This window comes from Phascolarctos cinereus, unplaced genomic scaffold, assembly GCF_003287225.1.
Source record: "Phascolarctos cinereus isolate Bilbo 61053 unplaced genomic scaffold, phaCin_HiC Scaffold_4;HRSCAF=312, whole genome shotgun sequence".
NCBI classification, from domain to species: Eukaryota; Metazoa; Chordata; class Mammalia; order Diprotodontia; family Phascolarctidae; genus Phascolarctos; species Phascolarctos cinereus.
In genome coordinates, this window is record NW_027555847.1 from 142,847,215 (window position 1) to 142,860,768 (window position 13,554).

A 13,554-nucleotide genomic window follows, 5' to 3' on the forward strand; every position below is an offset into this window, starting at 1 on the left:
TGATGCCCACTCCCTATGGCGACTGAGGCCCATCAACAATAAAGAAGTATCAAGGAGATCTGGCCATTCTTTTCACCTCTCTCACTTAGGTTTCCTATGTGAAGGTACCTAATTTTCCCAGTTCAGAATGCCTGCTGATTCCTTAATTTCCCTTCTGCCATATCTACCTTCTACACATGATATATCCCCCAATAGGAATACTTGAATCTTTGAGGTTACAGATTGTTTGGTTTTTGTCTTTGTATGCCCAGCACTTAATACATGCTTTTTGAATTTAGTTAAGTAAGTTTATAGGACTCATTTCTATATGTATCACTCAGATGTTTTCTAGCAAGTTTTTACTAACTGGGTTTAATTAGGTCATTTTACCTCTCTGAGATTTAGTTCAGTAAAGGAGGCAAATTAGAAAATCTCTTGCTGTTCAGTTGTTTCTCAGTCACATCTGATTTTTTGCGACCCCATTTGGCGTTTTCTTGGCAGAGATACTGGAGCGGTTTGCCATTTCCTTCTCCAGCTTATTTTAAAGATGAGGAAACTGAGGCAAACAGGGTTAAGTGACTTGCCCAGCTAGTTAAGTGTCTGAGGCAAAATCTGACTCAGAAAAGTGAGTCTTCCTGACTCCAGGTTTGGTACTCTATCCACTGTGCCACCTAGCTCTCTAAGATCTTTTTAATCACTAATATGCTATTAAATCAGACCTTCTGTGATCTACAATCTTTTCTCCAACCTCCGTGTTATTATTCCCATTCCCTACAACTCAAGCAGCAAGAGTGTAAAACTTGAGAATTCCAACCAATGCATGCTTAGCCATAATTCCAGAGGACTGATAATGAAACATGCTAACCAAACAGTCTGGGTATTTGTTTTGCTTGACTATGCATATTTGTTTTAAAAGGGGGGGGGGGCTTTCTCTCTCTCTCTCTCTCTCTCTCTTTCTCTCTCGCTCTCTCATTCCCTTTTTCCTTTTCCAAGGGGAGAGGGAGAAAGGGAGAATAATTATAGGGTGATTTAAAAAAGAAAGAAAAGAGGGCAATTGAGGTATCTTTTGTTAAGAATGCAAAGAACAGAAGGAAGGACAGAATAAAGCACAGACAAGTAGGACAATTTTGAACACTACAAGTTGAATTTACTTAAAAAGAAAAGCAAGCTATTCATAACAGACATCTGCAATCATGCATAATTCTCTTTTTTGTTCTACTACGTAGATGAACATGGACATTTTATTTGGTGCTCGTTAAATACAGAATTAATTTTTTAAGCAAGATTATAATGAGATCTGTGCATTTAAACACATTGTGTCAATTGCCTTACTCTCCATTTCATTCTTACAACACTTAGCTCCTAACGCTATTCTGGGAATGTGCTAGGAGCTTGATAAAGGCTTATTGAATTAAATGCTTATTGAATCAGCCCCCTTGCTTGACCTGCAACAGAATGGAGAGAATGAACACGAGTTTGTATGGGGATTCTTGTCTGAGTGATCCGACGGTCTGAAAAGTTTGTGTGAAACTGCAAGCTCAGTATTAGCCAACAGTATGATATTTAGCTATGTTAAAGAGGCAAGACATGGCAGAAGGGAGATGATGGTCCCTTTGTGAACTCCACTCTGTCATATCATATCTCATATGTTATGGGCAGCACATCTTAGGATGGACACTGAGAAGTTGCAAAGGTTCCAGAAGAAGATGACCAGAATAATATGAGTATACTAAGACCATGTCAAATAAGCAGTAGTTGAAGGAGCTTCAAGAGGAACCTAAAGAAGAGCTTGGGGGGGCGGCTAGGTGGCGCAGTGGATAGAGCACTGGCCCTGAAGTTAGGAGCACCTGAGTTCAAATCTGGCCTCAGACCAAATACTTGACACTTACCAGCTATGTGACTCTGGGCAAGTCACTTAATCCCAATTGCCTCAAAAAAAAAAGAAGAAGAAGAAGAAGAGATTAGGTAGGGACATGGTAACAGTCATCAAATATTCCATGGGCTATCACAAAGAACAAGGATTAGACATGTCCTACTTGGTCTCAGAAAGTGGAAGTAGGAGCAATGATTAGAAATCGGAATGAGATAGATTTAGGCTCAATGTAAGGGAAAACTGCCTAACAAGAAATGGAATGAGTTGTCTTGGGATATAGCGAGTTCACTCCCAATTAGAAGCCAAGCATTTGTTGGGTATGATGGAGAGGGGATGAATAAGACAAGATGGCTTCTGAAAGTTCCCTCCAAATCTGAAATTCTATGATGCTTCTTTAGCTTCAAGACATTTAGGATAATACCTGCAAAAGTTTGCTGAATTGGAAGGAGGAGAGTGAAAGAACAAAGACAGGCAGGGACTGAGATATAAGGAAAAGCACAGGGACTATTGATTCATTTTGGGGATTCTTTTTTTTTTTTTTGAGAACCTCTTGCCTCACTCTTCCTTTCTCTATTCTGGCTCCCTCCGCTGCCATCTTCTGTTCTGTTCACTGGAAGATTGAAACTAGCCTTGGGAAATACATACTCAGAGCTCTCAAAGATGCCACTGACAGTATTCAGGGGCATGTCAGGAGAAGCTGCAATTCCCCAATTAAAATAAAGATATAAAGTAGCCGGAGACTTCTGCTCAGAAAGGATACAGACTCCTTCAAACAAGGCATGTCTTTGAGATGTCTGTCTAGAGCACTCCAGCTCTACTAATAAAAGTCTTTTACCCCTCTTCCTCCTACTTCTTTAATGGTCCCAGAGTATGTCCAATCCTGACTACCTCCATCAGAGCAGGATATGTGGCAGCTGGCCCTTCTTCCTACACTTAGCTCCTTTGACAGTCATTAAAGGAAGTTGATTGGCTCTGCCCATAAACACTTTTCTGACTTTAAAATACTATATAAATTTGTTATTGTTGTTTTATTATTATCACTTATTATTTCTCAATGTAAGTGGATTTGACAGATAATGCCTTTTGAGGAGTTATGAGAAGCTTTGTTCTAAAACCCCCTTGAACTAACTAGTCTGCCACAATACCCATTTTTGAATTAAACTTTCTAACAATTATCTCCAAATTATCCTATCTATGTCTTATTTGTACATAGTTATTTGCATATTATCTCCCCATTAGATTGTGAGCTCCTTGAGAGCAGGGACTGTCTTTTATCTTTCCTTGTATCCCCAGGGCCGGGCATGTATTAGGCACTTAATATATGCTTGTTGATTGAATAATTGACATTTCCACCAAGGAGGGAGAATCACGTTTCATCAGTCTTCTGGAGTCATGGGTGGTCATTGCATTGATAAGAAACTTTAAATCTTTGGAGGTTGTTTTTCTTTACAATGATATGATGATTGCATATATTTCATTCTAGTTCTACTCACTTCACTCCTTCATTAGTTTAGGCAAGTTTTTCTAGAATTCTCTGAATCTGTGCTTTTTATCATTTCTTGTAGTACAATAATATTCCATTATACTCATACATAATTTGTTCAGTCATTCCCCAGTTGATAGCCACACCTTTAGTTTCCAGTTGTTTGTTACAATAAAAATTCACTGGAGATATTTCAGCAAAGGCTAGATGCCCTCTGACTGATATAGTGTAGAGGGAATTCTTTCACATGGATTAGACTAGATGTCCTCTGTGGTCCCTTCTAACTGAAATTCTGTGACTCTATGTGAGCTTAGAGAGCTTTGAGCTTAGATCAGTGTGTTTCTGGGAGGTCCCTTCAGTACCTACATGTTACCTGGGGAGGATAAGGATAACACATTAACCTTTTGGTAACCAATGTTCTCTTTAACACCTTAGAATCAATTAATTAGTCAAATTGCTGTACCTTGGCAAGTTGAGAATAAGAAAATAGGACAAAAAACAGGTTAAGTATAGACAATGGGAAGGGGGACATCAAGAAATTCAATTTAGCAAGCACAGTGCTTGCTTCATGCTTGATAAATGTTTATCAAATGAAATTGAATTGATTATACTGAAGATAGGCCTTTGCAGTATGACTAGAAAATTCCCTCCAGGCTGATGTTGATCTATTAACCAACAATACTGGGGACAGCTCACCAACCACTGACAAATCTTCCTATTGGTACAATCATCTAGCCTGCATCTCTCTATATTGTCATCAAACTAAAGAGATTTTATCAGATTCCTTGCTGAAATTCAGATACACTCCACTGATAATATTTCCGTCATCTACCAGCCTAATAACCTCATCCTAAAATAAAATGAAATCAATTTGCCTTGGTTTGTTCTTTAGTTTCAGTAGGAAATACCTTTGGCCAATATATGTTGATATTACTAATCAAATAGTCATCAAATAGAGTAATCTCTAGGGTTATATTCATCAAGGAATTTTGTATAAACGGCATGTCCATGAGAAATGCCTGGCTGAAAAAGACATCGTATGGATGAATTTTATTCTACTGCATCAAATGCCTTTTTTTTTTAAAGTAGTCAACAAACAACAAATGCAGTAGCATCCAAATTGCTTTCTAGAATAACTGGACCAATTCACATTTCCACCAACCACACCAATTAGTGTGCTTCTTTTCCCACAGTCCTTCTAGCATTTGTCATTCCCTCCTCCCCACCATTTTTTTTTACCAATTTGATAGGTATGAGGTAGAGTCTCAGAACTTTGTTTAAATTTGCATTTCTCTATAGCCATATTTTTAAAAAATTATCCAAGTCACCAATGGAGAAATGCAAATTTAAACAAAGTTCTGAGACTCTACCTGTTGGTGGAGATGTGAATTGGTCCAGCTGTTCTGGAAAGCAATTTGGAACCATCCTTAAAAAGTTATTAAACTGTGCATATCCTTTGACACTAGGCTCATACCCCCAAAGAAATCAAAGAAAGAGAAAAAGTAAAAATGTAGAAAAGTATTTATTGCTAATTTGTGTGTGTGTGTGTGTGTGTGTGTGTGTGTGTGGTAGCAATGAACTGGAAACTAAAGGGGTGGCCATCAGTTAAAGAATGGCTAAACAAATTTACAGTATAGGGATGTAATGGAATACTATTGTGCTGTAAGAAATGATGAAGAGGACAGTTACATATAAGTTGGGGAGACTTCTATGAACCAATGCAGAATGAAAAGTGCAAAATGAGGAGAAAAATTTATATAATAATATCACTAAAAATAAACAACTTTGAAAGATTAAGAACTATGATCAACAAAATGAGAGAGAGAGAAGAAAGGAGAGAGAGAGAGAGAGAGAAGAGAGAGAGAGAGAGAGAGAGAGAGAGAGCACGCATGTAGGCATTTGTTTTGCTTAATTATGCATATTTGTTACAAGGGTTTTGTTTCAGATTTTGTCCCCTCAGTGGTAGTGATGGGGTTGGAGAGGAAGAGAAAATAGATTTTTGTTCATTGAAAAAAAATTAATTTTTTAAAATTGAGTTTCAAATCCTGCCAGTTCTACCTCCACAATATATTCTACCTCCACTTTTGTTCCTTTCTCTCTCCTTCCCAATCACCATTCCAATTCAGATTTTTGTCACCTCTCCTGAACTACTCTAATAGCCTACTAATTGTTCTCTCTGCTTCCAGGCTCTCCTGTCTCCAATCCATCCCTCACACAGCTGCCAAAGTGATTTTCCTTCAGCACAGGTCTGAAGGTCTGACCACATCACTCTTTTTTTTGTTGTTGTTCATTTTATTAATTTATTTTGATTTATCAACAATCACTTCCATATGCTTCTGAGTTTAAAATTTTTCTCCCCCTTCCTCCCCACCACCCTCCCCAAGACGGCACACAATCTGATATAGGCTATACATTCACATTCCTATCAAACATATTTTCACATTAACAAAGTTGTAAGTAAAAATTACTCACTAGTGTTTTGCTTTTGACCACCACCTCCCTCAGTCCCTCCCTCCCTTTCCCTTTTCTTCCCCTTTAGCCTTACTGCTTCTTCCCTCCCTTCTATCCCCCCTCGCTTTTCTTTCCCTTTTCCTCTTCTGCTGTCTATAGGGCAAGTTAGATTTCTATACCTAACTGATTATGTTATTCCTTTCTTGAGCCAAATCTGTTGAGAGTAAGGTTCAAACAATGCCCACCCCACTCCCTTCTTTCCCTCTGCTGTAATAGGATTTTGTGTCTTTTCCTGTAATATAATTTACTCTTGTCTACCTCCTCTTTCTCAGTACATTTTCTAAAATTAGATCCATTTACATGGATCCATTTTACCCACTAGATTAGTTTTTTTTAATCATTACATTAAAGTCAACTATTATCCACTCCCTTTATGTATACTCTTTTAACATGGTGTAATAACAATACAGTTATGAAGAGTTGCAAGGGTCATATTCCCTTGTAGGGGTTTAAACAGCCCCCCCCCATTGACAACATATTGTATCTTTCTGTCCCATTTACCTTTTTATGTCTTTCTTGAATCTTGTACTTGAAGATCAAATTTTTTGTTGAGCTCTGGTCTTTTTAACAGGAAGGTTTGGAAGTCCCCTATTTCTTTGAATATCCATCTCCTTCCTTGAAAAATCATGCTCATTTTTGCTGGGTAATTGGCCCTTGGCTGCAATCCAAGCTCCTTTGCCTTATGGAATATCATGTTCCATGCCCTGCGGTCTTTTAATGTAGAAGCTGCAAGGTCCTGTGTAATCCTGACTGTGGTTCCATGATATTTAAATTGTTTCTTTCTGGCTGCTTGCAGCACTTTCTCTTTCACCTGGTAATTTTGGAATTTTGTTATTATATTCCTTGGCATCTTCAATTTGGGATCTCTTTCAGGTGGTGAGCGGTGTATTTTTTCTTTTCTTTTTTTTTTATATAAATTTATTTATTTTTAGTTTTCAACATTCACTTCCACAAGTTTTTGAGTTCCAAATTTTCACCCCATCTCCCCCCTCCCCCCACCCCAAGATGTCATGCATTCTGAATATCCCTTCCCCTACTCTGTCCTCTCTTCTATCTCTCTCCCCTTCTCTTATCCCCTTCCCCTTCTATTTTCCTGTGGGGATGGATAGATTTCTGTACCCCATTTCCTATGTTTCTTATTTCCCAGTAGCATGTGAAAACATTTTTTTTAAACATATGTTTTTTAAACTTCAGGTTTCAAATTTTCTCTCTTCCTCCCTCCCCACCCACCCTCACTGAAAAGGCAAGCAACTCAGTATAGATTGTATATGTACAATTATGCAAAACACGTCCATAGTAGACATGTGAAAAACTAACTCTATTTCCCTTAATCCTATCCTGCTCTCCCATTTATTCTATTCTTTTTTTTTGACCCTGTCCCTCCTCAGAAGTATTTACTTCTGATCACCCCCTTTCCCAATCTGCCCTCCTCTCTATCATCCCCCTGCTCTCTTGTAGCTCTTCCAAGGCCTGGGACTGATTCATATTTTTCTTGGAGGCTTTGGATGTAGGAGCTTTGACTTTGTTGTCTTCTTCTGGTTGTATATTTTGATCTTCTTTTTCACCAAAGTAAGATAATATAGTCTGACTCTTTTTGCGCTGCTTGCTTATGATCCTGGCCAATTACTTGAGTTTTAGACTCTTTGTTAAGGTACGAATCTGCTTCCAATGTGGAGAATGTATTGACCCAAGCTTTGGGGATTTGTACAGCTGTTTTCAGAGATACTTGTAGGGCCCTGTAAATTTTCAGTTCTTCCAAGGTGGTATGATAAGGGGCGAGGTGTTTACTCCTTTCCTGGCCTGTGACTCTCCACCAAGCCAGTGCTCCTCCTTACCCCAGCACCACCTCCCAGAACTGTGGCCCAGATCCAAACACGGGCAAAGCAACAGACTCCTGCCTCAGCACTGGCAAAGAGATCCCTGCGATCCCTCTCTGATCAGCCACTGGACTCACTCTCAGTCTGTGGGCTGGAAGCTCGGGAAGCAGGAGGTGAAATCCCGCCTTCCTTTCTCAGCACCAACAGAAACAGACTTTTCCCACTGACCTAAGTTGTCTTTGGCATTGGTGGATTGAGGAGTCTGTAAACCTCCACAGCTGCCTGAGATTCAGTCCTCTGAGGCCTACTCCAGGTTTGCTGCGGCCTGCGAGCCCACGCTGCAGCCTGCACACCCACGCTGCACTGCACTGCTCTCCCACGCCGTGCTGCACTGTGCTCCCACCCCAGCACGATACACCTTTCTGATCAATCATCCAGGTTGTCTTGGGCTGGAAATTTGTTTCACTCTGTCTTTTTGTGGGTTCTGCTGCTTCAGAATTTATTTAGAGCCATTTTTTATGAGTATTTGGAGGGGTTTGGAGGAGAGCTCAAGCAAGTCACTGCTTTCATGCCTCCATCTTGGGTCCGCCCCCAAGCAGTATATTTTTTTCTATGGTTATTTTACCTTCTGGTTCTAGGACTTCAGGGCAGTTTTCCTTTATGATTTCCTGAAAGATACTGTCCAGGCTCTTTTTTTCATCATGATTTTCAGGTAGTCCAATAATTTTTAAATTGTCTCTCCTGGATCAATTTTCCAGGTTGGTTGTTTTACCGATGAGGTATTTTAAGTTTTCATCTGTTTTTTCACTTTTTTTGTTTCTGTTTGACTGATTCTTGCTCTCTCATAGAGTCATTAGTTTCCATTTGTCCAATTCTAGTTTTTAACAGATTGTTTTCTTCTGTTAGTTTTTGTACTTCCTTCTCCAATTGGCCAATTGTATTTTTAAGGGATTTGTTTTCTTCAGTGTGTACTTTTTTTCCAGTTTGCCAATTGTGTTTTTTAGGGACTTGTTTTCTTCAGTGTACTTTTTTTCCAATTGGCCAATTGTATTTTTTAAGGACTCTTCTACCTCTCTCATTAGACTTTTAAAATCCTTCTTGAGCTCTTCTAAGAAGGCTTTTTGGGCTTCAGACCAGTTCATATTCCCTTTTGATGTTGCAGATGTGGGTTTGTTGACAATGTTGTCCTCTTCAGAATTTCTGTCTTGATCTTCACTCTTCTCATAATATGAATCTATGGTACATTTCTTTTTACTCATGGTGTTTCTTTATTCCCTGGCATCTAAAGAGATTGAGCTCTCCTGCTGGGAAACAGAGGACACTGACCCAAGCTTCTTGTGTTGGGAGCCTAGGTCTTGGTCACTGGTTTTGTGTGCTGGGGCCTCTTATGTTGGCAACTGGAAGCTGTAGGGTTCTGGCAGCTTACCTGGTGTTGGGCTGGAATCAGCAAGGCTGGAACTTTCAGGCAATTCTAGGTTGCCTGCTTTCCCTTTCCTTCAGCTTTCTTCAGCTCCTTTTAGATGGGTGCTGCAGGGTGTTTATCTGCCTGGGGCCCCTTTCTGCTAATGCACTGGGAGATTCCTTTGTGGTAGAGTGCTAAAGTACCTGGTGTTTTTCTGAGCTGGTTTCCACCGGTTTCCCCGCCCTCACTGAGGCACTTGGAGGTCCAGGTGTTGGTGTTTGCCTGTTGTACCACCTGGGCTTCAAGATCTTCTCCTGGTTGACAGTTGGAGGCTGTAGGATTCTGACAGCTTACCTGGTGTTGGGTTGGAATCAGCAAGGCTGGGACTTTAAGAAGACCCTAGGTTGCTTTCTTCAGTCCTTTCAGATGAATGCTGCAGGGTGCTTATCCGCCTGGGGCCCTTTGTTGCTGCTTCCCTTATTTTTGCTGAGGCACTGGGAGACCCATTTGCTGGGCTGCTGCACTGCTGTTCCCCACTTTTCTTCTAGTTCAGCTGTTCCAGTTTTCTGGGGTGATATTTTCTGGGTTTTCAGAGGTTGATAGGGGAGGGTGAGAGTGACTACCTTTTTACTCCGCCATCTTGGCTCCCAGAAGCAGAAGCCACATCACTCTTGTGCTCAAAATACAACAACAGCTTCCTACTGCCTCTAGGATAAAATATAAGCACCTCTGTTTGGCTTTTAAAACCCTTCATAACTTGTCCCTAACCTATATTTCCAACCTCATTATCCATTGTGCCCCTTCCCACACTCCATGAGCCAGCCAAACTGGTCTCTTTATTCCTTAACGCACTATACTTCATCTCCCACCCCTCTATGTAAAGAAGGCACTCCCTTCTGACCTCAGTCTCATAGAATCCCTCACTTCCATCAAGACTCAAGTCAAATATAGTACCATCTTCTGCATAAAGTTTTTCCTAATCCACCCAATAGCTAGTACCCTCCCTCCCTAAGTACCTTGTAACTCCTACACATCTTGTACTTATTTTATACATGATTACATATATACATATATGTATGTGTGCATATATACATATACACATATGTATATATAGTCTATATCCCCAATGGAATGTAAGCTCTGGGGAGCAAGGACTGCTTTATTTTTTATCTTTGTCTTTGTGTAACCTAAGTACCAAAGCCAAAGAGAGTCTGCCCTGCCCTTCACAAGGGGCAGAGCATTGATCTCCACCAATGAAGAGAGAGTGCCATATCAACATACTTTGAGACTTGGGTTACATTTGTATTTCCAGCACCCAACGTAGTTCATGCCACCTATTAAGCACTCAATAAATGTTTATTTGTTGACTGGATGATTGGTTAATCAATTTCCCACCTCTGTACATTTGCACAAGTCATTCCTCATGCCTGGCAGGCACTCCTTCCCCATCTCTGCTTTTCAGAATCTTCATCAACCTTTCAGGTTCAGTCCAGCTAGGTCCTTGATGAAACCTTTTTAAAATCCCCTCCCAAAAAAATTAGCACTGTCTTTTCTTTAATTACCCTGTGCTTACCTATCTTTGTAAAAATTATATCATCTTATGATACTGTTATAGAACTACCTCCTCCCCTCCCCCAGCCAATATATCTAGCATAAAAATGAGCACAGGCTAAGAGCTTAATACATTTGAATGGAATTGGATTGGTATATTTCTACTACCTATCACATAGGGTAGATGTGAGGAAAATGCTATACAAATATTAAGACACTGTATAAATGTGATGAACTTTTATTATTTGAATTCAACAGAACTAAATAGGATTGTGGAAGGGAAGAAAGTATGTTAGGATAATAACAAAAATAATTGATATGCATATGTTTTGCCTCCTCACAACAGCCCTGTGCTCTAGATATAACAGGTATTATTATCACCATTATACCACTCATGAAATACTATTGTAGTAGAGTAACTCCCACATGCAGCAAAGATTAGGAGAGGAATCCACGAGGTAACCCTCTCTCTCCCTCTTCATCCTGGGATTCTAACGCACACCAACAATAGTCTAGGGGAAATTTATGGTTTCAGATTACAGGTTTCTTTCTTTGCTTTTTATTTCTCCTTATCACTTTGAACTAGGTTAGACAGCTGTCACCATCAGGTTTGGGAGTTGGGGGGGAAGAGGGGGAAAGCCTGTTGTCTAGTCGCTTCCCAGCTTAAGCCTGCCTCTGCTACATTCTTCTAGTTTATTCCCAACTTCCACTATTCTAATAAGGCAAAGATTATTGGACACAAATACATTTTATATGACACTGGAATAAATGGTTGCAGAGGTACAGACAGAAATCACAGTGAGAAAGGGGAATAGCTGTGAGTATGTGCTGATTGGGAGCTGCTGGCTTCCATAGGAAACCCAACCTTTCTCGTGTTAACTCCTTCTCATTGAGGAAAAAAAATGAAGCAAAATCTCTGGAGCAGTGAGGAAATTAACGGCAGTTGTCACCCCATCTCAGACCATGAAAGGAGGAGGTATTTGTCATTAAGAGCAACAGGCTTCATCTCACCCAACCTGGTCATCTAGGCTGGGTGCTCCCTGCCACCGGATGGCTACTGAACTAGCACCAGAGGCTTCTTTCAGAGTTTTAAAAATGTTAATTTATTTATTTTTAGTTTTAACATTCACTTCCATAAGACTTTGAGCTCCAAATTTTCTCCCCCTCCCTCCTTTCTCCCCACCCCAAGACAATGTGCAATCTGATATAGGCTCCAGATATACTTTCATATTAAACATATTTCCACGTTAGCCATGTTGTAAAGAAGAATTAGAACCCATGGGAGGAACCACAAGAAAGAAGAACCAAAAAGAGAGAGAGAGAAGAGAGAGAGAGAGAGAGAGAGAGAGAGAGAGAGAGAGAGATAACAAATAGTATGCTTCGATCCGCATTCAGACTCCATAGTTCTTTTTCTGGATGTGGATAGCATTTTCCATCATGAGTCTTCGAAGGGAATAGGAGAGAAGGACAAATCTGATGCTAAGTGCTTGACTCTGCCAAAGACCACATGGCCTCAAGATGCAGGTGACCTGACCTTTACTCCTGGGTTGTGGCTTTCCCTTTCTACCTTGAGTTGTCTGCAAACAAAGGTACCCCCTAGTGTTGTTCAGTTGTGTCCTACTCTTTCTGACCCTGTGGATCATAGCACGCCAATACTGTCCATGGGGTTTTCTTGGCAAAGATACTAGTGTGGCTTGCCATATCATTCTCCAGTGGATTAAGGCAAACAGAGGTTAAGTGACACGCCCAATAAGTGCCTGAGGTAAAATTTTAACTCAGGTTTTCCTGACTCCAAACCCAGGGCTCTATCCATTGAGCCATCTAGCTCTGCCCCCTAATAAAACCCCTCAATGGCCTGTGGGCTCCTGGAAATACATCTCCATCTTCTTGGTCATGTCAATACAGGGTTCAGGGTTATACCATTTTACTAAGCATAGGTTCATGGAAGGGTCATATAATCATAGATTTATATCTATCTATCTATATATGTATCATAGATTTATATAAGGAACCTTAGAGTTCATCTAATAGGGGTGGAGAACCTGTGACCTCGAGCCCACATCTGGCCTCTAGGTCCTCAAGTGCAGCCCCTTGGACTGAATCCAAACTTCACAGAACAAATCCCCTTAATAAAAGGATTTGTTCTATAAAACTTGGATTCAGTCAAAATGCCGCACCCAAGGATCTAGAAGGCCACGTGTGGCCTGGAAGCTGCAGGTTCCCCACTCCTGAAGCCCAACCCCCTCATTTTACTGAGAAACCTTTTTCTTTTTACTACACTTTACTGGGAAACTGAGGCCCAGAGAAAGTTAAGTTGCTTGCCCAAGGCCACACAGGGAGTACATATCAGAGTCAGACTTCAAACCCAATCCGAAGTCATAGATCTTTTCATTGTACTACATTGTCCCACATGGCCCAACCCTCTTTTGTTACAGAGGAGGAAACTGAGGGCCAGAGTAGCTAAGCAAATTGCTCGGATCATATAGCTAGTAAGCATCAGAAACCAAATTTGTCTTCCTGACTCCAGGTTTTGCATACTATCTGTATACTAATCTCCCCTTCCTGTACCCTTTCTTACCCTACCTTCTCAGACCATCTCTCCTTTTTACTGAAAAAAAAAAAAAAAGAAAAACAGAGGCCATCCATTGAGAGCGCTCTCTCTCTCTCTCTCTCTCTCTCTCTCTCTCTCTCTCTCTCTGTCATTTTCTCTCTCTGTCTTTAATTCCACATCCTAAAACACTTCATTCATTTCTGATGTAGAAAGCTTATACTGGGGCCAGGGGCTCAAAGAAAACTAGGATATGAGTATATCTGAAGGTCATAGGTCAAATTTCAATATTTGATATATAAAAGTTAGGGAGCAGAGGGTAGTGAAGGTGTTAAGAAAGTGTCCCCAGGAAATCCCTTTAACATGATGGAATTCATAGGCTAAATATCT